Below are 23,203 nucleotides of genomic sequence, written 5' to 3' on the forward strand. Positions count from 1 at the left end.
CGTAGTTCCTGTAGGGACATACTGGGTATCACTTCCAGTCCCTTCTCCAACTGATCATCTCTCACTGGCGGTCTGGGGACGCCTGCCACCTGGCAGCCTGCTTGGAGGGCCTCCGCGACCTCGCTCTGGGGCATCCTGGAAAGGGCGTCCGCGTTGGCGTTGCTCCTTCCCGGCCTGTATTGGACGTCAAAATCGAACATGGCCAACTGAGCCACCCACCTCTGTCCAGTGGCATCCAATTTGGCGGAGCTGGTCACGTATGCCAAAGGGTTGTTATCAGTCTGAGCTGTAAATTTGTGTCCATAGAGGTAGTCCTTGAATTTCTCTGCCACTGCCCACTTTAAAGCTAGAAACTCTAGCTTGTGGGCCGGGTACCTTCGTTCTGCAGGTGACAGGCGGCGGGCGGCAAACTAAATCACCCTCTCTTTACCGTCTTGGACTTGAGCAAGGACTGCCCCTAACCCTTCTAATGACGCGTCAGTCTGCAGAAGAAACGGCAGATTATAGTTGGCATAACCCAGGACCGGGGTGGTGGTGAGCCTCTCTCTCAGGGCCCTGAAAGCCTTTTCACAGTCTTCAGTCCACTCGAAAGCTGGTGGCCAGTTCAACAGTCTTCGAGCTTTCTTCTTCCCCTTTTGGGGCCCCCCAGTGAGTTTGAATAAGGGAGCTGCCAGCTGCGAAAAGCCTCTAATGAACCGCCGGTAGTACCCAGCGAACCCCAGGAACTGCAACACTTCTTTACGGTTGGCGGGGGTCTTCCAGTCCTGTACTTGTCGCACCTTTTCAGGGTCAGTGGCTATCCCTCTCTCTGACACAATGTGCCCCAGGTACCGGACTTGGGTCCGAAGAAGATGGCATTTCTTCGGCTTAAGTTTTAGTCCATGCTCCTTCAGACGACAGAAAACTCTCTCCAACCTTTCAAGGTGTTCCTCAAATGTTTGGCTGAAGATTATGATGTCATCTAAGTATAGTAAGAGGGTGGAAAAATTCTGGTCCCCCAAACAGCTGGTCATAAGCCTCTGGAAGGTAGCCGGGGCATTCTGAAGTCCAAAGGGCATTCGATTGCACTCATAGAGGCCCATTGGAGTCGTAAAGGCTGTCTTGTGGCGATCGTGTTCTGCTACCTCCACTTGCCAGTAGCCTGCTGTGAGGTCTAGGGTGGTAAAAAACTTTGCTCCGCCCAATGCGTCCAGGGCTTCTTCGATCCGGGGCAGTGGGAAGGCATCCCGCACCGTCTTTGAGTTTAGCTGCTTGTAGTCCATGCACAGGCGGATCGAGCCATCTTTCTTTTGGGCTACCACGATCGGAGAAGCATACAGGCTCTTGCTAGGGCCGATTGCCCCTGCTGCTTCCATGTCCTGGAGGTGTTTGCGGACGTCGTGATACTGCGCCGGCGGTATCCTTCTATAAGGCTGTCGGAACGGTTTGGTGTCGACTAATGGTATTTCGTAGAGGTGCATCCAAGATCCAGATCGCTCTTGGAGAACACGTCAGAATGTCGACAAAGTAGTTCCTTTAATTTCTGTACTTGGGTCTCGTTCTGAAGGGCTCATCCAAGCTCACCTCAGGCAGGGTTTGGTCTTCCATCGTGGCTTCCGTCGGGGTTGCATTTCCTTTGGGCACAACTAGTTGAGAGTGTTCCATGGGCATCATTCGCTCCACCAATGACATTTCTGCAAGCTGGCAGCCTCTTTTCACCTCTACAGGCAATCGTCCCAGGTTGTACACACAGACTACGGTTTTCCCATTTTTTACATCTGCCACTGACCTTCCCACCCCCAGGCCATCGGGGAGGAGGCAGTCCTGTGTGCCTTCGAGGAGCACAGTGTATGGGCTCCACCCTGTCGACCAAGGGGCGTGAACTGGTACATCCATCTGCTGTCCAGGTCCTATCGTTAATGCTTTACTCCCCACGTAACGGGCACAACCCACCCGGTGCTGGTGGCAAGATGCTCTTCGTGCAGTCACCCTTTGATATGCTGCATGCCAGGCCGCAGACTTCTCTTTCACCTTGCGGGAGAATCCCCTACCCCAGCGCTTCATTAGGTCTTCTTTACTAGCTCTGATCACATTTGTGCCCAGGAGGACAGGGACATCCTTCCTATATGGGGTGGCTGGTACGACAAATGCTGGAACTCCCTGGTAAACTTGGCCCAAAAAGGATATGTCCACTTTAAGGACTCCTTTGTGAGGTACCTTCTGGCCGCCTGCCCCCTCGATATCTACGTTGACCTCTTCAGGCTTCCGTGACCTCAACTCGGGATGCCTTTGCCAGAAGTCTTCAGTCACAGATGTTATCTGCGACCCAGAGTCAATCAAGGCAGTGCAAGTTACACCACACACCCGGATGTGGTCTTCGTTTGTTGGGCCAACAAGGGTGTGCACAGGGTTTCTCTTTTCCTTCCACGCGCTCCCTTTAGCTGACAGCTGCCGTGTAGCCTCTGTTGTCCAGGTGCTGGAGCTCCCTAAGTTTGTCGTCCCCTCTACCCGCTCCGCAGTAGGGGGAGGAACTAGTTTAAAGGCGGGGGGTCTACAGTGCTGGCCCCCTTTGGATGGGCAGGCACTGTTGGGTTACGGCAGCCTCTCTTGATATGGCCCTCCTGTCCACAGTTAAAACACACCACTGGCTCGTTAGGCCTTCCAGCCCCGGGGTAAGGTGGTGTGCGGGGGTAGCCCCTCCCTCCTCTAGTCGGATAAGCCATGTTGGTGGTGCAATTCTTCTCCCATCCTCCTATCTTGTCTTCAAGTTTCCGCTGGTTGGCCGCCATCTCTTGAACAAGAGCCGAGAGATTCAGTATAGCCTGCTCCTGCGACAGCCCAGCCTCTGGGGCGGTAGTAGTGGACTGCCCCCGGGCAGGGCCAGCCTCCTTAGCCATCTGGGGTAAACTCTGAGCGTTACGAGGTTTGTTGCTGCCCCCCGAAGACATCCTTTCCCGCGTCAACTGTCGCAGTTCTGCCTGAAGCTCCCTGAACTTCATATACCGGGGCCGCATCGGGGCTATCCTTTCTCTGGCTTCCCTATCTTTCACGCCCCTCATAAACTGCTGGGTAAGCTTATAGTCCCGGTCAGGAAAGGGGCGGTTGTGATAGATCCTTTCTTCAATGGTGCGCAGCAGAGCTTCTAATTCGATCGCATACTCAGTGGCTGTCTCCTGGGGTCTTGCCGCCTCTCGTAGAAATCTGCCATTGGGTCGAAAGACAAATGGCAATCACAATATTCCGCCCTCAACTCTTCGAAGACCCTGGCCATATACTGCTCATTTAGGGGCAGGTTCAGGACCAACTTTCTTGCACCACCCCCCAAGTGCCTCACAATGGTGGAGAACTGCAGTGTGGAGGGAACAGAGGAGGCTTCTAACAAATACTGGACATCTTTAATCCAATCTTCGATATCCAGTCGGCAGTCCGCCCCCCCACTAAAGATCGGGACGCCCTTTACTTGGTGTATAGTGGTGGCGGGGCTCCCCAGATGGCTTGGCCCTTGGCTCGTGTAGGGCATGACTGCTCCTCCATGGGCAGGAGGGGTCATGTGATCTGAATAAGGTAAAGGTCCTTGTCCCTGCGGCGTCTCCATGGTTACTGAGTAATCTGCATATGGTGCTGCCAGTAGTTCCTGTCTCGCTGGGGTGAACATCTTTGGCTGGGTGGAGGTGGACTGGGACGGCTCCATAAATAAAATTATTTAATTATTTATTTATTTATTTATTTAATAAACTATTACTAACCCCTAATAACTATAGTGCCAGCTATCCGAGTCACGGCACCAGAAAAAAAAAATGTAACCCCTACTCATTAACGTGACTATATCAGTAAACAGGGTTCACTAATACGTAAGCCTTACTTAGGGTCGATTATATAGCTGGCTGAGTTATATATATATATTAACCTACTGGCTAAACAAGGTATAGCAAACTGGGGCTATTCTACTTTAAAATTCCCCTTTAAATATAAACTACTGTCAAGTCAGGGTGGTGGCTACTTTACAGACTGTCTATCATGCAGTACTCCTGGGCCTGGCTCCACCCATTCAGATGCTCTGCGTTGTGTGAAAGTGTGTAGCTTGGTTTAACACGATACTCCCAAGCTTGCTGGTCAGTTCAATGGCTCTTTATTTTGTCCTCCTGCAATTAAAACACATCGGGAGGGACGTTTAACAGGGCTTCTCATAAATGCACAGTACAGGAAAACACTGCACGTAGCTTCTACATTAACATTCTCGCGAGATCCCCTAAGTGAGATCTCGTTGTCCATGCACTTTACTTTCACTTTTAACACGCAGAAACAAAAGCATAAAGTGAAATACAAACTCTCTACTAGACTATTGTTACAGAATTTCAAGCAGTATTAACTAATAAATCATCGTTATACCCTCTTACTCAAGGAACATGTCACAAATTACGTTTTCTTTGTTTACAATTTGGTCTGCGAGTCCCCGTGCGTCCGTCATTATCCCGAACACATATTTCAAATCGCAGCCACAAATGCGGTATGACACATTATAACAATATCCCCATCCCCAAAACACCTCAGTATGCCTTCGCTATACTAAATTACGTTCTCACCTGCAATTAAAACACATCGGGAGGGACGTTTAACAGGGCTTCTCATAAATGCACAGTACAGGAAAACACTGCACGTAGCTTCTACATTAACATTCTCGCGAGATCCCCTAAGTGAGATCTCGCACCCTCCGGCTAGCTACGGGGTCGTAAAGAAAACCAGACCTGGAATTAGAATGATAGGCTGGTAACTATCAATACAGCATTAAATTATGCTGCCTACAACGAAGGTCCTGTACTGCTTCCCCACCTGTCAGCATCCATATATTTAACTTAAGCTACCCTTGTTACATAAGCATTTTGCTAAAAGTCATTTATGACTGCATGATATAAATGTCACCTTTCTAGTTTCATCAAATTTAGCTTTTGGAAATATTCACTTCAAAACAATGTGCTTATTCTGGCTGGATTCGATACTGCACAAGACACACATAGCATTTTAAATGTCCAGCTCAAGTGTTAAACGATAACATTCGAGTTAAATAAATTAAAAAAACACACACATATTCAATGTGTTATTCAATATTCACACAGTTCCACATGCTAGCTATTTTTTTTTAAATGCCTGTATTTGTAAATTTTAAATTGTTTTCATGCAAAGAGCCCTGTCTGTTTCCTCTCTACAGTTCTGTTGGAAGAAATGCGCGACCTAGTTTTGTTTTTCAAAAGCATAACCTGTGTTTGGACTCGTTTTGCCATACTTACTGGTCTGGATTTTGAAATCATTTTAGAGCATTTGTAGTTTTTTTTTTTTTTTTTTTTTTAAATTTAGTTGTTGCCAATCAGTTTTTATTATTTTCTCCCCAATTTGAAATGCCCAATTATTTTTAGGCTCAGCTCACACGCTGTCCGCCGAAGCGTGTGCCGTCAGCCGCCTGCTTCTTTACACTCTGCAGACTCACCGTGCAGCCGCCTCAGAGCTACAGCGTCGGAGGACAACGCAGCTCTGGGCAGCTTACAGGCAAGCCCGCAGGCGCCCGGTCAGACTACAGGGGTTGCTGGTGGGCGGTGAGCCGAGGACACCCTGGCCGACCTAACCCTCCCTCCCCCAGGACGACGCTCGGCCAATTGAGCGCCGCCCCCTCGGAGCTCCCGTCCACGGTCAGCTGTGGAATAGCCTGGACTCGAACCGGCGACATCCAGGCTATAGAACGCATCCTGCACTCTAGCGAGTGCTTTTTACTGGATGCGCCACTCGGGAGCCCAGCAGCATTTGTTGTTTTCATTTAATTTAATTTACTGTTATTAGTTTAACAGCAGTTTTCCATGAACAGTAAGTGGCTGAACTCGAGCCCCTCCTCCTTCCTGTGTGCCTTCTGAGCAAGCAAATCAAGGCCTGTTTATTTTTTTTAAATGACCCGCTTAAATTTTTTTGTAACTTGAAGTTCTATTCGTTCATTTTAAAATACAGAATAACATACCCTTGTGTATGTGTTACACACTTGAAATCAAGACGACTCAAACGTGTTGTAGAAAAGAAAGTTCTTCGTTTATTTCTGAAAATCATAAAATGCATTGCTTTAGTACAGCGCAATATTATCAGTGTCTCTCTGTCACAAAGACGGCCAGAGTGGGTGGCGTCAGACCAGATGCAGGAAGTAACAAACAGACAGAGATTTGGGTTTTGGTTAAGCTGAGCGCGTGATTGCGCTCAGCATTTAATACAGAAAATAAAAAGGTTTGCAACAAAACACAGGACACGGCACTTGAGCCAAAATAAACAGACAAACAAAACGGACTACACAGACAAACACGGTGAGCTTCTTTTACTACTTATTTTACAATACCCTCCGTCTCCTAACCCGTTCTCCACTCACCGAACACCAACCCCCAGTGAGTGAAAACATGCAGCTTTTATGCAGTTGTACCGAGACTCGATTGCTAGTCAATCATTCAATTGGAATCTCGGTACAACTGCACGTGAATTAATTAAAGTGCAATTCCCCGTTCTCACATACTACTTTTTACTTGCACGTGATGTGATGTGCCATCCCCGTGCCTAAATACAAATATACAATTTACACACACGTGAAACACAGACCGCTTATATCCCGTGTACCAATGCCTATACACCAACATTTACACACAACACGTAACATATAACATACAAAGGGGGGCACTTTGCCACACTCTCTTATTACTGACAGCCTACACTACTGATCGGAGCAGTAGTTGTTACGCTTTACTTTCAGTTTCAACACAAACGTCTTAGTTCTAATCGGCGAACATTCTAGATAACCACAAACTCTATAATGATGCAACTAATCACATTAGAACATATTCATTAAGGATTTAAAATAAACTGGCAAAACAAACACAGACAAGCAAACGAAAAGGAAGGCCTTTTATCATTCATGCAATCTAAGTGCAGGCTAATAAGAACCATGCGGTCTTCCATGCGGCAAGAATATTGTGTGTGTATAAACATTTATTTATTCAAATAAACCGAATTTCTATTACTTCACATGTTCCTAACAACTTCAACGATAACAGCGATTAATCAGGGCCGGTTTGCTTACCTGAAAATCATAAAATGCATTGCTTTAGTACAGCGCAATATTATCAGTGTCTCTCTTATTACCGACAGCCTACACTACTGATCGGAGCAGTAGTTGTTACGCAATCCTGTGGCTCCCTCTACTGATGCAGTTGCACTGTCCTCCAGCAAACCACACTTATAAAAGCTTTTGCAATTCACCCAACATAACTTGAATAAATCTACTGTTTTAACAAAAAAATCTGGGGGTGGGTATTTTACATACCTCCCACACTCTCCCCTACTTAATTAATGTCGACTCGACATTCGATAAATTTCCCATAACACTATCAGTCCTCAGACTGGGGTGATTCAGTGGTGGTTATTGGACACCTCCTATGTTACAACAGTTCTTGTTTTCGAACGCCTAGAAACATCGTGCACTATGATATCTAGTTGTTTCCTCTGCCACTTTATGCAGGGAATTATGTCCACAAAAGGTAAGTGATTTACACTTCAACCTTGAATCACAGAATAACGGATCATAGGTGGGTCTCCTTTACCTTTTACCTGAACATGAACCCAACCATCGCTCTTGCTGTCTGATGCGGCCTACTACTACGTGCTTTACTGACCTTGATCCATTATAAAGGGTGTATGGTATTTCTTTTCACTTGACCCCCTTTGCATTAACAGTATTTAACCCCTTCATTAAACAATCTTAACATTTAACTGTCCTATACAGTTTTCAACAGTTCAACAGTCCATAGTGCACTTTTCCAGATGCAGAAAGTCAACAGAGATCATCTCAAATGGATAGGTGGTGACAATGTTTGATAGTGGTGCTCTGGTTGGTTTATTCGGTCGTTTTTGCTTGAGACAAGAGCATACTTTGGTAACATAATGCTCCACATCTCTCTGCATGTGTGGCCAGTAGAATCGGTCCCTTACTAACTGTATGGTTCGTTCCACCCCCAGGTGTCCCATGTCTTCATGAAGCTGCTTGTAAATGTCCTGGTGGAATTTCTTTGGCAGAACCAACTGGGATCGTGAGTCTGTTCTCCGGTGAAGGATCCCATTCTCATCTATTGACAGTTTGTTCCACTCTCTCATTAGTGTTGCAGTGTTATCTGGCACACCCTTTTTTCCTCTTTCTGGCGGACGCTGTCTCTTGGTTTTAAACCGCAACACAGTTCCGATTACAGGGTCATCTTCTTGAGCCTTTCTCATGGCTTCTTTGGTTATCACAGCAACTGGAGATGGTAAGTTGACACTATCGTCCTGTACTACTGCAGTTGTGATGGTCACAGGGCACATCCATGGCACTAGCTCCTCATGTTGTATTTGGATCGCCTGCACGGTACTGCTTATAACGTCAGGGTGGACTTCTTGTGAGCATTGCTGCATATACTGTTCAATGTCTAATGGCATGCGGGACAGACCGTCGGCATCAGCGTTTGTCTTCCCTGGACGATACTTAATTGTGAAATTAAAGTCCGCCAGCTGCGCCACCCACCTGTGCCCTGTAGCGTTTAGCCTAGCGGTGGAGAGGACATAGGTGAGTGGGTTGTTGTCTGTGTAGACGACAAATGATGGAGCAAAGTATAGATAATCGCGAAATCTTTCACATATGACCCACTTCATTGCTAAAAACTCCAGTTTGCCGGAATGCATGTGATAGTTCTTCTCTGGTAGGGTCAGTGTTCTTGAGCCATAAGCGATGACCACCAGCTTGCCATTCTGCCGCTGATACAGAACTGCACCGAGTCCTTCTTGAGAAGCATCACAGTGCAGGATAAATGGTTCTCTGAAATCAGGATATCCAAGAACTGGTGGATGAGACAAACAATCTATCAGGTGATGGAGGGCCTCTTGGTGTTCTCCCATCCATTTAATTGGCTGACGAGAAGAAAGCTGCCCTTGACCCTTCTGCTTCTTCGATGCTTTTGCTTTCCACCCACTGCCAACCGTCTTCTCAGCTGATAACAGGTCGTAGAGTGGTTTTGCTATCCGAGAGAAGTTTTGTATGTACGCACGGTAATATGAGAGGAACCCTAAGATCTTTCTAAGCTCTCCCACTGTTGCTGGCTTCTGCTGTTTCAGGGATTGCACTGGTGCAACTTCAGCTGGATCCATGGAGTAGCCATCTTCAGACACAATCTTGCCAAGGAACCTGACCTGCCGTTTGAAGATTTCACATTTCTTTGCTGTCAGCTTGATCCCGTGCTGCTGGTAGCGACGTAACACTGTGCGTACATCCATTACATGGTTTTCAAATGACTTACTATGGACCAAGTTGTCATCAAGATATGGTTGACATAGCTCATCTCGTAGCCCTGCTAAGCACTCTTCCATACTTCTCTGGAACTCTGCAGGGGCAGAACTGAGACCGAAGGGGATTCGGACCCACTCGTACAGTCCCCATGGAGTTATGAAGGCTGTCAGCGGTCGGCTTTTCTCCTCCAGGAACCCTTGGTGGTAAGCCTTCCCCTGGTCAAGCACTGAAAACCAGGAGCTCCCTGTCAAGCTGTCTAGCATATCCTGAATTCGGGGAATAGGGTGGCGATCTGGAATGGACTTCTGATTAAGCTCACGGTAATCGCAGCACAGCCGTAGACTCACGTCCTTCTTCCGCACGCACACAACTGGTGAGGAATACGCCGATTTTGATTTGGTGATCCACCCCCGGTTCAGCAAGTCTTCAAGGTACTCTTTAACTTCCTTGTGTAGTGGCTTGGGGACAGACATATACGTTTTCGTCACTGGGGTGTCATCTTTCAGTCTGATCTGTAACTGTAGAGAGGGAATACAGCCTATGTCTTTATCATCCTTAGAAAATGCACCACATTCTTCTCTTAGCATTTTCCTTACCACCAGCTGTTGTTCTGTCGTCAGGTGGGCCACTGAAACTGGAGGGTCCCACAAGGTATCACCGTCGTCCTTCTTTTGGGTCAGGCTGTCCTGGTTCTCTTGTTGATGGACTGTCTCTGAAACACTATTACAGTTGGTCAGCTGCTTTTCACATGTTGAGGGCTGGTTTAGAACAGGTTCTACGGGTTTGGCTGCAGCGGGATAAACTGCTTTCACCAGCTGGATGTGTCCTAATAGAGAGCGTTGATTAAGCCTGAGATCATGACATGTATCATTCGTAACAGGAATTATTATTCTAGACAAGCTGCCCTTCTGAAGACAAAGAAGAGTTTCAGCAATGGCTAGTCCATCAGGCCACCTCGGGTTTTCATCCGGTATGAAGAGCACTTCCTGGTTCCCTAAAAGTGGCCCTGTGTGCACACAGCATCGGACACCAATGGTCTGGCCTGCTGGGATAATTACTCTCTGTCTCCCCACTCTAACTGCACACACACTGCTGTCAGGATCGTTGCTTTTAATCAGCTTCATCAATGCCTCTGCTTTCTTAGAATCACAAGAGAAGGCTGAACTCATCGCGTCAATGATGATGTCTGCAGACGGTTCAGCCTCCATATCCAGGTTGATTAGTGCTTCAATCACATTGTAGCCAATGATTGGTTCTTCTGCCACACCTGGCTCACAGGACACAAGGACAGGAAGTCTGAATTCCGGTTGGGACCTACTTTCTATTCCGAGCTGGAATTTTAATTCAATCCACCCAGCAAATGGAATCTCTGTCTGGTTCACTGCCTTCCCTGTGAGTGTACCAGGCCCTAGGATGTCTTCCACAGCTCTGATTTTGGTGCCAGGTAGGTGTTTCTTTCTCCACTCCTCATTGATGAGGCAGACCTGGGATCCTGTGTCCCATAGTGCTTGTGTGGCAATGCCATCTAAGGAACACCAGATTAAACATTTTCTCCCAATCAAGTTTAGCAGCTTTGATTGACATTTTGGTGTAATGTGGCTTATGTAGCAGGACCCTGTGAGTTCGCTCTTACTGTCTTGTTTTGCTTTTTCTGCCCCCATGGATTCTAATTGACTAATGCCATTACGTACTTTCTTGTGCATTTCCTTGTGTTGCTCCTGGCAGACTTCTGAACAGTAGAACACAGCATCGGGTTCTTGAACATTTTTAAACTGCAGAGAGTGACTTTCTTTTTTCCCACACCACTGGCAGCAATGGGACTTTGGTTCGAAAGAGGTTACTGTCTGTCCCGTGACGGCAACCTTCCCTCGTTTCCCTGCTGTTTTTGTGCTCTACAGCCTCTGGAGAGATGGCCCTGCTGACCACATTTAAAGCAATGGTTGCACATCTCGCCCTCACCTGTGTCTTGACAAGCCCTGCACCCTCGCTTTTGGGGGTTGGGTCTGTGGCTGTGCTTCACTGAGAGGCTGACCATTTCTTTCATTTCTGCCATGTCCTCCTTCAGCTGCTTCACTATGTCATAAAGGTCTGGATCCATCCTCTTGTCCGTTTCCACTGCTTTCCTGCTTTTCTCCGGTCGAGGCGTGCCACTGCTTGGGGAGTTATCCTGTGCAACCTGTTGAAGAGACTTGGAATTCTCTGTCCTGTTACCACTCTGCTGATGTATTTGTACTTCGGTTTGCAATTCATTCACTTTAGTGATTTTATGGCATAGATTTTTTTTCTGTTTTTGCTGTCTTTCCCATTCGAAGCTGGCTGCTTCATTCAATTTTTCAATAAGCACCTCATCCGCTACAGCCTGGTCATCCAAGTAGGGTTTCAGCTGGAACTTAATATGGTCACTTAACAGTCCCGTGTTCACCGACCTCAAGAACTTCCTCTGAATGAGCTCTGCACTGTACTGTTCATCTGCCCCAACTTCTTTGGAAGCAAACAAGAGTCTCTCTTTTAATTCAATTGCCCTAAACAGGAAGTTTTTTGGAGATTCACGACTGTCTTGCGAAATACTGACCAGACGATGGTACAAGTCAGCAGAGCCGTCTTCCTTAAAATGACCCTTTAGAATTATTTTGAGTTGGGAAAGGGTGAGGTCACTTTTAATTTCCAGCATGTCTCAAAGATTAAGTCCAGGGCTAATAGCTTTCACCACAGCTTCAATGATTTCTACTTCAGTGTGGCCTTTCTGCAGGCCTGTGTCAACCTGGTGCATCAAATTTGTATATGAGAGTTTGTCTTTTTGGCCCCTTTCCCCAATCTGGCCAGAGATCTTGAAATCCCTCCTAATGGTCACTTCTGGAACTCTCCCTTTGTTGGGTTGTGTCAGTCTAGACAGGGATTCAGCTGTGCTCTGTTCATTTATTTTTAGTTTTTCACTTAAGTATTTAATTTCATCCTCCATGGCTTGAGTAGATGCCTGGAAAGACTTCTGCATTTTAGAATACTGTATTTTCAATTCCTTTAATTGAGCAATTTCAGCCTCTGTGTTATCTCCTGTGTTTCCCTGACATGACCCATCCTGTTGTTTAATTTCACTGATGAATGCAAGCAAATCCAAAAGATACTGTTGAGCACAGTCCTGTTCCTCCTGTTCTACTGTATCATCCAGCGCCGTGTTTATTATTCTCATTAATGCACGCCTGTATTCCCATTCATTATGTCATTTTCTGCAGCAATCTTCCCCTTAATACACACATCCTTTAACTGGTTAAATTGCAAATGGATGAGGCTTTCACTCACCCTATCCTGTAGTTTTTCCAGTTCCATGGTGTATTCTCAGCAACAGATTGTCACGCAGTTCTGCTTTGTTTCCCAGGTTCGCGTTAAAAGAAAAGAAACGTGTTTTTTTTTTTTTTTTTTTTTTTTTTTTACTCACGCGTCTTTCTTCTCCTGGCTGGCTCGCCAATATTTGTTACACACTTGAAATCAAGACGACTCAAACGTGTTGTAGAAAAGAAAGTTCTTCGTTTATTTCTGAAAATCATAAAATGCATTGCTTTAGTACAGCGCAATATTATCAGTGTCTCTCTTATTACCGACAGCCTACACTACTGATCGGAGCAGTAGTTGTTACGCTTTACTTTCAGTTTCAATACAAACGTCTTAGTTCTAATCGGCGAACATTCTAGATAACCACAAACTCTATAATGATGCAACTAATCACATTAGAACATATTCATTAAGGATTTAAAATAAACTGGCAAAACAAACACAGACAAGCAAACGAAAAGGAAGGCCTTTTATCATTCATGCAATCTAAGTGCAGGCTAATAATAACCATGCGGTCTTCCATGCGGCAAGAATATTGTGTGTGTATAAACATTTATTTATTCAAATAAACCGAATTTCTATTACTTCACATGTTCCTAACAACTTCAACGATAACAGCGATTAATCAGGGCCGGTTTGCTTACCTGAAAATCATAAAATGCATTGCTTTAGTACAGCGCAATATTATCAGTGTCTCTCTTATTACCGAATAAATCTACTGTTTTAACAAAAAAATATGGGGGTGGGTATTTTACATACCTCCCACATATGGGTTGCATTGTTTACTAATCAGGGTGTAGTTTTACTGAAATCTGTGATAAAAAAACAGGCACATCCATCACATTGGTAGGTAAGTATTTAAAATATATATATATATTTTCAGTTAACATCAATAACTACTTAAGCCTAGTAATTAATCAATAAATCCAATTTCTTTCTGTTTTCATAGGTATATTATGACCCTGTTTCAGATGGGGGTACGCAGTAGACTAGACTTTTAGACTTGTTGTAGAATAAAAGCAAACTGAAAAAATGTTTTCATGTTAACATTTAAATGACACCTAAAAAATAAACTCCCACACATATACAATATTTACATAGGAAATTGTTTCACATTATATTATTTTATAGATCTGTGAAATCCACACAGAAGCCAAAATTTCATATAGGCACCTTAAGTCGTAAGCAGATGTTATTTTAATGTAAATATTAATTAATAATCAGGGCTTGAATTTCATTTTTGTGTGCTGGGGGGGATTCCCCCCTATGCTGCAGCCAATGGGGGGATTCCAAAATTTTAGGGGGGAATGGCAAAAGAAAAGGTAATTTTGCATATAAAAAAAAAACTATATATATTTTACTGCATCATCATTCACACTGGTGTTGCTTTAAAGTAAGCTGCTTTCAGGAGACCTAACAGCTGTTCATCACTGTGAGACAGAGCACTCTCCATTGCTTTTGCCATTGTGTAACATGAAGTCTTTGCATGCAGCAAGAAAAAGGTGCTTTTCTTTTAAACCAGCGCTCCATTTCTTTTTTTTTAACTCTTTACACTCAGCCCTATTTCAGCCTGTTTTTCACTGTTTTCATTTATGTATGTTGAACTACTGGATAGTTTGTACTGCATGCATGTAACATGTCAAATGAAAGGCCACAACATTTAATTTCATATTCTGTAAGTTGCAACAGGATCAGGCATACTATATGTGGTAGAGTTGAGAATATATATAATAAAAAAAAAAAAAAAAAAAAAGTGTTTTCAAAATAATCATGTTTGGTCAGTGCTATATATATATTGTAATCATAGATGGCGAAAAAAAACAAAACAAAACAAAAAAAAACATACTGCACCACTGAACCTCAATATGAAATTAACACGGGGTGCAGCTGAGCTTCTAAGCTTTCCAGCGATACCGCCCCTTTCTGTCTAGCTGCTACGGATCAATAGGCTCAAAAGGAAACCTGAGCTGTGAACTCTGTCACATGATGAGAGGCTTAAGTCAGGCGATCGTAGTTCCGGCTAGGAGCACTTACAAAGGTACTATGAAATGTTCCTGTCAGGAGAACTGAGGAAGTCAGCACCTCCGGTCACTTTTTTTTAAAGTAACAAATACGCTTATTCGCTGCCAAACATGAACTACTTTAGATGTGTAATGGCTGCAGTATAGGATACTGACCTTAGGTTTAGGGTTTCGGTGTTGGGAGAGGATTATTCATTGTTTTATTAACAATAATATGATAACCAATCAGAGTGCAGTGTCCTGACAGGAACATTTGGTGGTACCTTGTAAGGACAGTGCACCACATACACACACTGAATACGTATTTGGAAAGCCCGAGTCTATAGTGCCCCAAAATGAATGGGACTGAGTTTTAAGAGTTAAAGCGAAAGTCACTGCTTGCAAAACAACACCTAGGTAGACTTAATATCATATTTAAAAAAAAAAAAAACTGTTTACTTACTTGCAGTGTACTGAGTTTCTATAATACTTAAAGATAGCGACCGAGAATCACATACGAGAGAATAAAGTCTCGCGGTACTTAAAATATCCAGCACTACTTTTATTTATTTACTTATTTTGACCAGAACTACTCAGAATGCGGCTCATTGTGCTTTCGTCACTGGCACCCACTTCCTTATAGATTGTTGTAGCGTTTTAGGCATTGTAAATTGGGTGAAAAATACAGTAGCCTGGTGTCTTAAAATATCTCTTCGGGATTTTCCCGCATTGAAAGTTGCAGATATGTGGAAGCAATTTGTAAAATGCGCGATTCCCACAATCCCGCTCTGAAATTCAAGCCCTGATAATCTAGATTATATCATGAAAATATGAGCACTTACTAGTATCTTTGACACAAAATAATGTGCTTAAAATGCATGAAACGTATTTTTATGCACCTTGGGCATTCTTAAAATAATAGTACGTTATAATACAAAACAAATGTCAATGATCTGATAACTTTTCTCTGATCCGCAATATTGTACCCTCTTCATTCAAACCCATCCTCCAAACACCTTTCCTCCTGGGCGGTACCGCTGATGTAGCCAGCATGGAGACTCGCTTAGGTTTATGGCAGTGACATACTCTGATACTCTGATTCTCTGACAAGTATCAGACTCAATAGACTTTTATGGGGGGCTGCGAGGACGCGTCGTGTTTCCTCCTAAAAAATCAGTTGGCTAAATTGGCTAAGAATAAGAAAATAATATTAATGCTGATGCTTTCTCGTTTCCAGTTATGTAGGTTTCGGTTTGTTCCTGGGGGGTTTAGACGTCGAAAACACACTCCAAAGTTAAAAAAAAAATTCTTAAATTAAGTTCCCCTGAAAGAACTGACTAGGAACAAATATGCCAAGGTGCTGTGATTGTGTACTTTCCATTGCTGTTTTTGGTATTACCGAAAAATTGTGTATTAGCTTGTGGCCAGGCCAAAATACAACGGTGTGCCTCTCTTTTTCTGTGTCACATACTCACTCAGATTAATAAAGGTGCTTTACAGGCTTTTGACTTTTAAAAAATTTATGATCATTTACATGTATTCGCTAGAAAACGACACACATACATGCCTGTTTCACAACTGCGCGTGCAAGTGTTGTCAGATAGAGAAGACTGTAGTTACTCGAAGGGCTGGAATCAAGAACAACTCATACCCATATTAAGAATCACATATGACAAATCAGCCAATCACAGAGCAGCATTTCCAAACATTACCTACACCTCTTATCTTGTAATGCCATCCCGTGCATAGAATGATTGGTATTTAAAAAAATAAAATGCTCTAAATAAAAACATACCAAAATGGAAAATCCTGTTATTAAATTCGACTTTTGTTTTAATTTGGATAAGTAATTGGGACATATTACATACCGATGCCACTGGCCGTGAATATGTCACTCAAACATCAACATGACCCTATAAGATAACGCTCTGTTGTTCCCTCAGCCTGCCTGTGGCGAGCTGTTGCCGTGATGACATCACGGACCAGTAGGAGTAACAGTAAACAAAGGCAATGGAAGGTGGTGGTGAAACTGAGCACTACAGCGCTCAGCTATTTTATTAAATAAACAAAACAAACGATTTGAACAAACACAAAAGACAGAAACAAAAGGGCAATTTGGCCAAACAAATAAACAATAATGAAACAAGTATACTTCTATATATAGCAATTGTTTCTATTTTAATACCGCTCTCCTTGCTCGTTCTCCCTTACTCTCCTCTGTACACTCTCCACGGACAGCTGGAGACTTTTATATTCTGGCTGAGTGGTTAACTAGCTGTTAATTATTTTATTACCCCTCGGTCACATTCTGCACAAGTTCAGTAAGGATTTGTGACTGTCAGCTAGTTAAATAATCAGTAGCTGATCAGCCACGCATCCTCACAAGGTTTTTAAAATCTAAAAACAATAACAAATACGCAGTGTTTTTATCTGCGCCGCAAACAATAATACAAATAATAATACAAATATATATAGGGGCGGGACACTCCACCACACATGCCCCCCCTTGTGCGCAGCACACATGGCCTTAAAAGGCCACTTCCCCCCTTAGTCCCCAAAGTCCCGGCCCAGGAACAGGGGAAGCAAGGTGTCTCCGGGGGCAGCCACGGCGGGATGTCCTCCTCCCACTCAAACAGCTGTAGCGTCCCGGTGGACCACTGTGACAGTCTGGCTCGCAGTGGTGAGGGTGATGACGTCACGGACCAGGAAGTAACTGAATCACAAACAGTGGATGGGCGGGTGAAGCTGAGTGCAGTAGCACTCAGCGTATTTATTAACAAACAAAATATTAAACAAACCAACAAACACAAAACAAAAGGGCACGAGGGCCAAACGAATGAACAAACAAACAAGTAAGTGATGTGCTGGGTAATCCAGCACGTTTTAGCAATTGTTTTCCAAATGTGGCTTTCTCTCCGCTCTCCGCTCTCCCGTACTCTCCTCTACACTCTCAACACCCCAACCCCAAATGCAGAGAGCTGCAGGTTTATATACTCTGGCCGAGGGATTTAACTAGTTGGTAATTATCTTATTATCCCCCGGCCAGAGTCTGCACGCGTTTGGTAAGGATGCATGACTGTCAGCTATTTAAATAATCAGTAGCTGATCAGCCATGCATCCTCACGGGGTTTTTAAATAATAATAAAAGACGCGGCGCTTTTACCCGCGCCGCAAACAAAAATACAAATAATAATAAATAGGGGCGGGACACTCCGCCACACATGCCCCCCCTTGTGCGCAGCACACATGGCCCCAACGGCCACCTCCCCCCTCAGTCTTAAAGTCCCGGAAGAGGGGGAAGCAAGTTACTTCTGGGGGGTGGCCATGGTGGAATCTCTGGCACCCCCCCATTCTTCGTGGCCGGCAGCTCCCTCTTCCGGGGCTCCCGCCACACTCTATCCTGCCGCGAAAGTGCGGCTGGGGGAGCTGGTCTCCTGACCTCTCCCCCCTTCTTCATGGCCGGCAGTTCCCCTCCGTGGGGCTCCGACCACATGATCTCCAGCCGCGAAAGTGCGGCTGGGGGAGCTGGTCTCCTGACCTCCCCCCCTTTCTTCATTTCTGGCAGCTCCCTTTCATGGAGCTCCGGCCATCGTGTAGCGACCCCAGGCGAAGCAGGATCCCTGGCGACCCCAGGTGAAGCCGGACCCTCGACGACCCCAGGCGAAGCAGGATCCCTGGCGACCCCAGGCAAAGCCGGACCCTCGACGACCCCAGGCGAAGCAGGATCCCTGGCGACCCCAGGCGACGGCAGCAGCAGCGGACCCTCGGAAGGCGACGGCAGCAGCAGCGGACCTTCGGAAGGCGACGGCAGCAGCAGCGGACCCTCGGAAGGCGACGGCAGCAGCAGCGGACCCTCGGAAGGCGACGGCAGCAGCAGCGGACCCTCGGAAGGCGACGGCAGCCGCAGCGGACCCTCGGAAGGCGACGGCAGCCGCAGCGGACCCTCGGAAGGCGACGGCAGCCGCAGCGGACCCTCGGGAGGCGAACTCGGGAGGGGAGCCCCTGGCCATGGAGGCGGCAGCGGGAGCTCCACTTCTCCCTCGTACCCTGTGTCCTGTAGAGAACAAAAGGCAGCCCCAGGCGATGCAGAACAGCCATCCCCAGGCAATGGCGATGGTGGGAGGGGAAAGCAGTCCTCCCACAGCGGCTGAGACGGAACCAGCAGGTATTCACCCTCTGCTGGTGGAGCTGGGAGTGGCAAGCAGTCCTCCCACGGCGGCTGAGGCGGAACCAGCAGGTATTCACCCTCTGCTGGTGGAGGTGGGAGGGGCAAGCAGTCCTCCCACGACGGTGGAGGCGGAACCAGCAGGCATTCACCCTCTGCTGGTGGAGGTGGGAGGGGCAAGCAGTCCTCCCACGACGGTGGATGTGGAACCAGCAGGCATTCACCCTCTGCTGGTGGAGGTGGCGGAGGCAGAGGCAGCTCTTGCTGCTCTGCTCCTGGTGATGGTGGAGACAGAAGCAGCTCCTGCTGCTCTGCTCCTGGTGGTGGTGGAGACAGAGCCAGCTCCTGCTGCTCTGCTCCTGGTGGTGGTGGAGGCAGAGGCAATGGGGCGGATGCTGGCCACTCAGAGGGAGGCTGTGGCGGTGCTGGCTCCCTCTGCTGTGGCGGCTGGGCTGGTGTGTGCCGTGCTCCCTTCAGCAGCATAAATAGAGGCTGCTGGGGAACACCAGCATCCTGCCCTTCTCCCCCCCAGAAAAATTCAGGGGGTTGAGCCTGTAACTCCTCCCCTTCTGGCTCTTGGGACTGCAGCTTGGGTCCTAAGGCTGTGGAAGCGCAGACTTCCACCTCTTGGGCTATGGACGCACCGACTCCCCCCTCTTTGGGCTGTGGACGCACCGACTCCTCCCTCTTGGGCTGTGGACGCACCGACTCCTCCCTCTTGGGCTGTGGACGCACCGACTCCCCCCTCTTGGGCGTAGGACGTTCGGGCTCCTCCCACTCGGGCGTAGGACGTTCGGGCTCCTCCCACTCGGGCGTAGGACGTTCGGGCTCCTCCCCAGGCTGTGGAGGCGAAACCAGCAGGCATTCTCCCTCTGCTGGTGGAGACGGTAGCGATGGCTCCTCTCCCTCTGATGCTGGAGACGGTAGCGATGGCTCCTCTCCCTCTGATGCTGGAGATGGCAGCGATGGCTCCTCTCCCTCTGATGCTGGAGACGGTAGCGATGGCTCCTCTCCCTCTGATGCTGGAGATGGCAGCGATGGCTCCTCTCCCTCTGATGCTGGAGACGGTAGCGATGGCTCCTCTCCCTCTGATGCTGGAGACGGTAGCGATGGCTCCTCTCCCTCTGATGCTGGAGACGGCAGCGATGGCTCCTCTCCCTCTGGCGCTGGAGACGGCAGCGATGGCTCCTCTCCCTCTGGCGCTGGAGACGGCAGCGATGGCTCCTCTCCCTCTGATGCTGGAGACGGTAGCGATGGCTCCTCTCCCTTTTGTGCTGGAGATGGCAGCAGCAGGGTCTCTCCCATATCCGCAGCCAGGTAGTTGAACACCATGGCTGCGATGTCTGGGAGGGAAGCTGGGTGGTGTTGCTGTTCCCAGGCCTCCCAGCGCTCCCCATCTCTTGCCCACAGGAGGTTGATCACAGCAGGGAGGGCGTCCACGATATCCCTCTCAGGCTCCGCCAGCCAGTCCCAGATCCCCTCTGAGGAGAGTGGACCAGTCCGCCTCAGAGGATGCAGAGGCAGCTCCTGCTCCTTTCCCTCGGACGGTGGTGGTGGAGGTGAAACCAGCAGGTATTCTTCCCCTGCTAGTGGAGCCATTGGCTGTGGACACTCGGCCTCCCCCCTCTTGGGCTGTGGACGGACCGACCCCTCATCCTCCGGTTCCTGCTCTGGGCCATCCTCCTCCCATATGTGCGCAGGATGTGCGCAGGATTCAGACTCCTCCCTCACCTGCCATGGAGGGGGTTGGTCGGGTGCTACATGCCCAACCTCACCAATGGCAAAGCACCATTCCTCACCCCTCAGACAGGTGAGGCAGACGTCCAGCACAGCAGAGACCCGGCGGGACTTGCGACCAGCCCCGCGCTGTTGCACCTGCTGCTGCTGTTTCCTCCTTCTTCCCATTATTTAGTTTGGGAAAAAAAAACGAACAAACAAAAAAAACGCACTTTTCTGTCCTGGTCCGGCTGTTGGAGGCGTTGTTTATCCCACTTCTGACACCATATGTGACAGTCTGGCTCGCAGTGGTGAGGGTGATGACGTCACGGACCAGGAAGTAACTGAATCACAAACAGTGGATGGGCGGGTGAAGCTGAGTGCAGTAGCACTCAGCGTATTTATTAACAAACAAAATATTAAACAAACCAACAAACACAAAACAAAAGGGCACGAGGGCCAAACGAATGAACAAACAAACAAGTAAGTGATGTGCTGGGTAATCCAGCACGTTTTAGCAATTGTTTTCCAAATGTGGCTTTCTCTCCGCTCTCCGCTCTCCCGTACTCTCCTCTACACTCTCAACACCCCAACCCCAAATGCAGAGAGCTGCAGGTTTATATACTCTGGCCGAGGGATTTAACTAGTTGGTAATTATCTTATTATCCCCCGGCCAGAGTCTGCACGCGTTTGGTAAGGATGCATGACTGTCAGCTATTTAAATAATCAGTAGCTGATCAGCCATGCATCCTCACGGGGTTTTTAAATAATAATAAAAGACGCGGCGCTTTTACCCGCGCCGCAAACAAAAATACAAATAATAATAAATAGGGGCGGGACACTCCGCCACACATGCCCCCCCTTGTGCGCAGCACACATGGCCCCAACGGCCACCTCCCCCCTCAGTCTTAAAGTCCCGGAAGAGGGGGAAGCAAGTTACTTCTGGGGGGTGGCCATGGTGGAATCTCTGGCACCCCCCCATTCTTCGTGGCCGGCAGCTCCCTCTTCCGGGGCTCCCGCCACACTCTATCCTGCCGCGAAAGTGCGGCTGGGGGAGCTGGTCTCCTGACCTCTCCCCCCTTCTTCATGGCCGGCAGTTCCCCTCCGTGGGGCTCCGACCACATGATCTCCAGCCGCGAAAGTGCGGCTGGGGGAGCTGGTCTCCTGACCTCCCCCCCTTTCTTCATTTCTGGCAGCTCCCTTTCATGGAGCTCCGGCCATCGTGTAGCGACCCCAGGCGAAGCAGGATCCCTGGCGACCCCAGGTGAAGCCGGACCCTCGACGACCCCAGGCGAAGCAGGATCCCTGGCGACCCCAGGCAAAGCCGGACCCTCGACGACCCCAGGCGAAGCAGGATCCCTGGCGACCCCAGGCGACGGCAGCAGCAGCGGACCCTCGGAAGGCGACGGCAGCAGCAGCGGACCTTCGGAAGGCGACGGCAGCAGCAGCGGACCCTCGGAAGGCGACGGCAGCAGCAGCGGACCCTCGGAAGGCGACGGCAGCAGCAGCGGACCCTCGGAAGGCGACGGCAGCCGCAGCGGACCCTCGGAAGGCGACGGCAGCCGCAGCGGACCCTCGGAAGGCGACGGCAGCCGCAGCGGACCCTCGGGAGGCGAACTCGGGAGGGGAGCCCCTGGCCATGGAGGCGGCAGCGGGAGCTCCACTTCTCCCTCGTACCCTGTGTCCTGTAGAGAACAAAAGGCAGCCCCAGGCGATGCAGAACAGCCATCCCCAGGCAATGGCGATGGTGGGAGGGGAAAGCAGTCCTCCCACAGCGGCTGAGACGGAACCAGCAGGTATTCACCCTCTGCTGGTGGAGCTGGGAGTGGCAAGCAGTCCTCCCACGACGGCTGAGGCGGAACCAGCAGGTATTCACCCTCTGCTGGTGGAGGTGGGAGGGGCAAGCAGTCCTCCCACGACGGTTGAGGCAGAACCAGCAGGCATTCACCCTCTGCTGGTGGAGGTGGGAGGGGCAAGCAGTCCTCCCACGACGGTGGAGGCGGAACCAGCAGGCATTCACCCTCTGCTGGTGGAGGTGGGAGGGGCAAGCAGTCCTCCCACGACGGTGGATGTGGAACCAGCAGGCATTCACCCTCTGCTGGTGGAGGTGGCGGAGGCAGAGGCAGCTCTTGCTGCTCTGCTCCTGGTGATGGTGGAGACAGAAGCAGCTCCTGCTGCTCTGCTCCTGGTGGTGGTGGAGACAGAGCCAGCTCCTGCTGCTCTGCTCCTGGTGGTGGTGGAGGCAGAGGCAATGGGGCGGATGCTGGCCACTCAGAGGGAGGCTGTGGCGGTGCTGGCTCCCTCTGCTGTGGCGGCTGGGCTGGTGTGTGCCGTGCTCCCTTCAGCAGCATAAATAGAGGCTGCTGGGGAACACCAGCATCCTGCCCTTCTCCCCCCCAGAAAAATTCAGGGGGTTGAGCCTGTAACTCCTCCCCTTCTGGCTCTTGGGACTGCAGCTTGGGTCCTAAGGCTGTGGAAGCGCAGACTTCCACCTCTTGGGCTATGGACGCACCGACTCCCCCCTCTTTGGGCTGTGGACGCACCGACTCCTCCCTCTTGGGCTGTGGACGCACCGACTCCTCCCTCTTGGGCTGTGGACGCACCGACTCCCCCCTCTTGGGCGTAGGACGTTCGGGCTCCTCCCACTCGGGCGTAGGACGTTCGGGCTCCTCCCACTCGGGCGTA

This window comes from Acipenser ruthenus, chromosome 6 (genome assembly GCF_902713425.1).
Source record: "Acipenser ruthenus chromosome 6, fAciRut3.2 maternal haplotype, whole genome shotgun sequence".
Lineage (NCBI taxonomy): Eukaryota > Metazoa > Chordata > Actinopteri > Acipenseriformes > Acipenseridae > Acipenser > Acipenser ruthenus.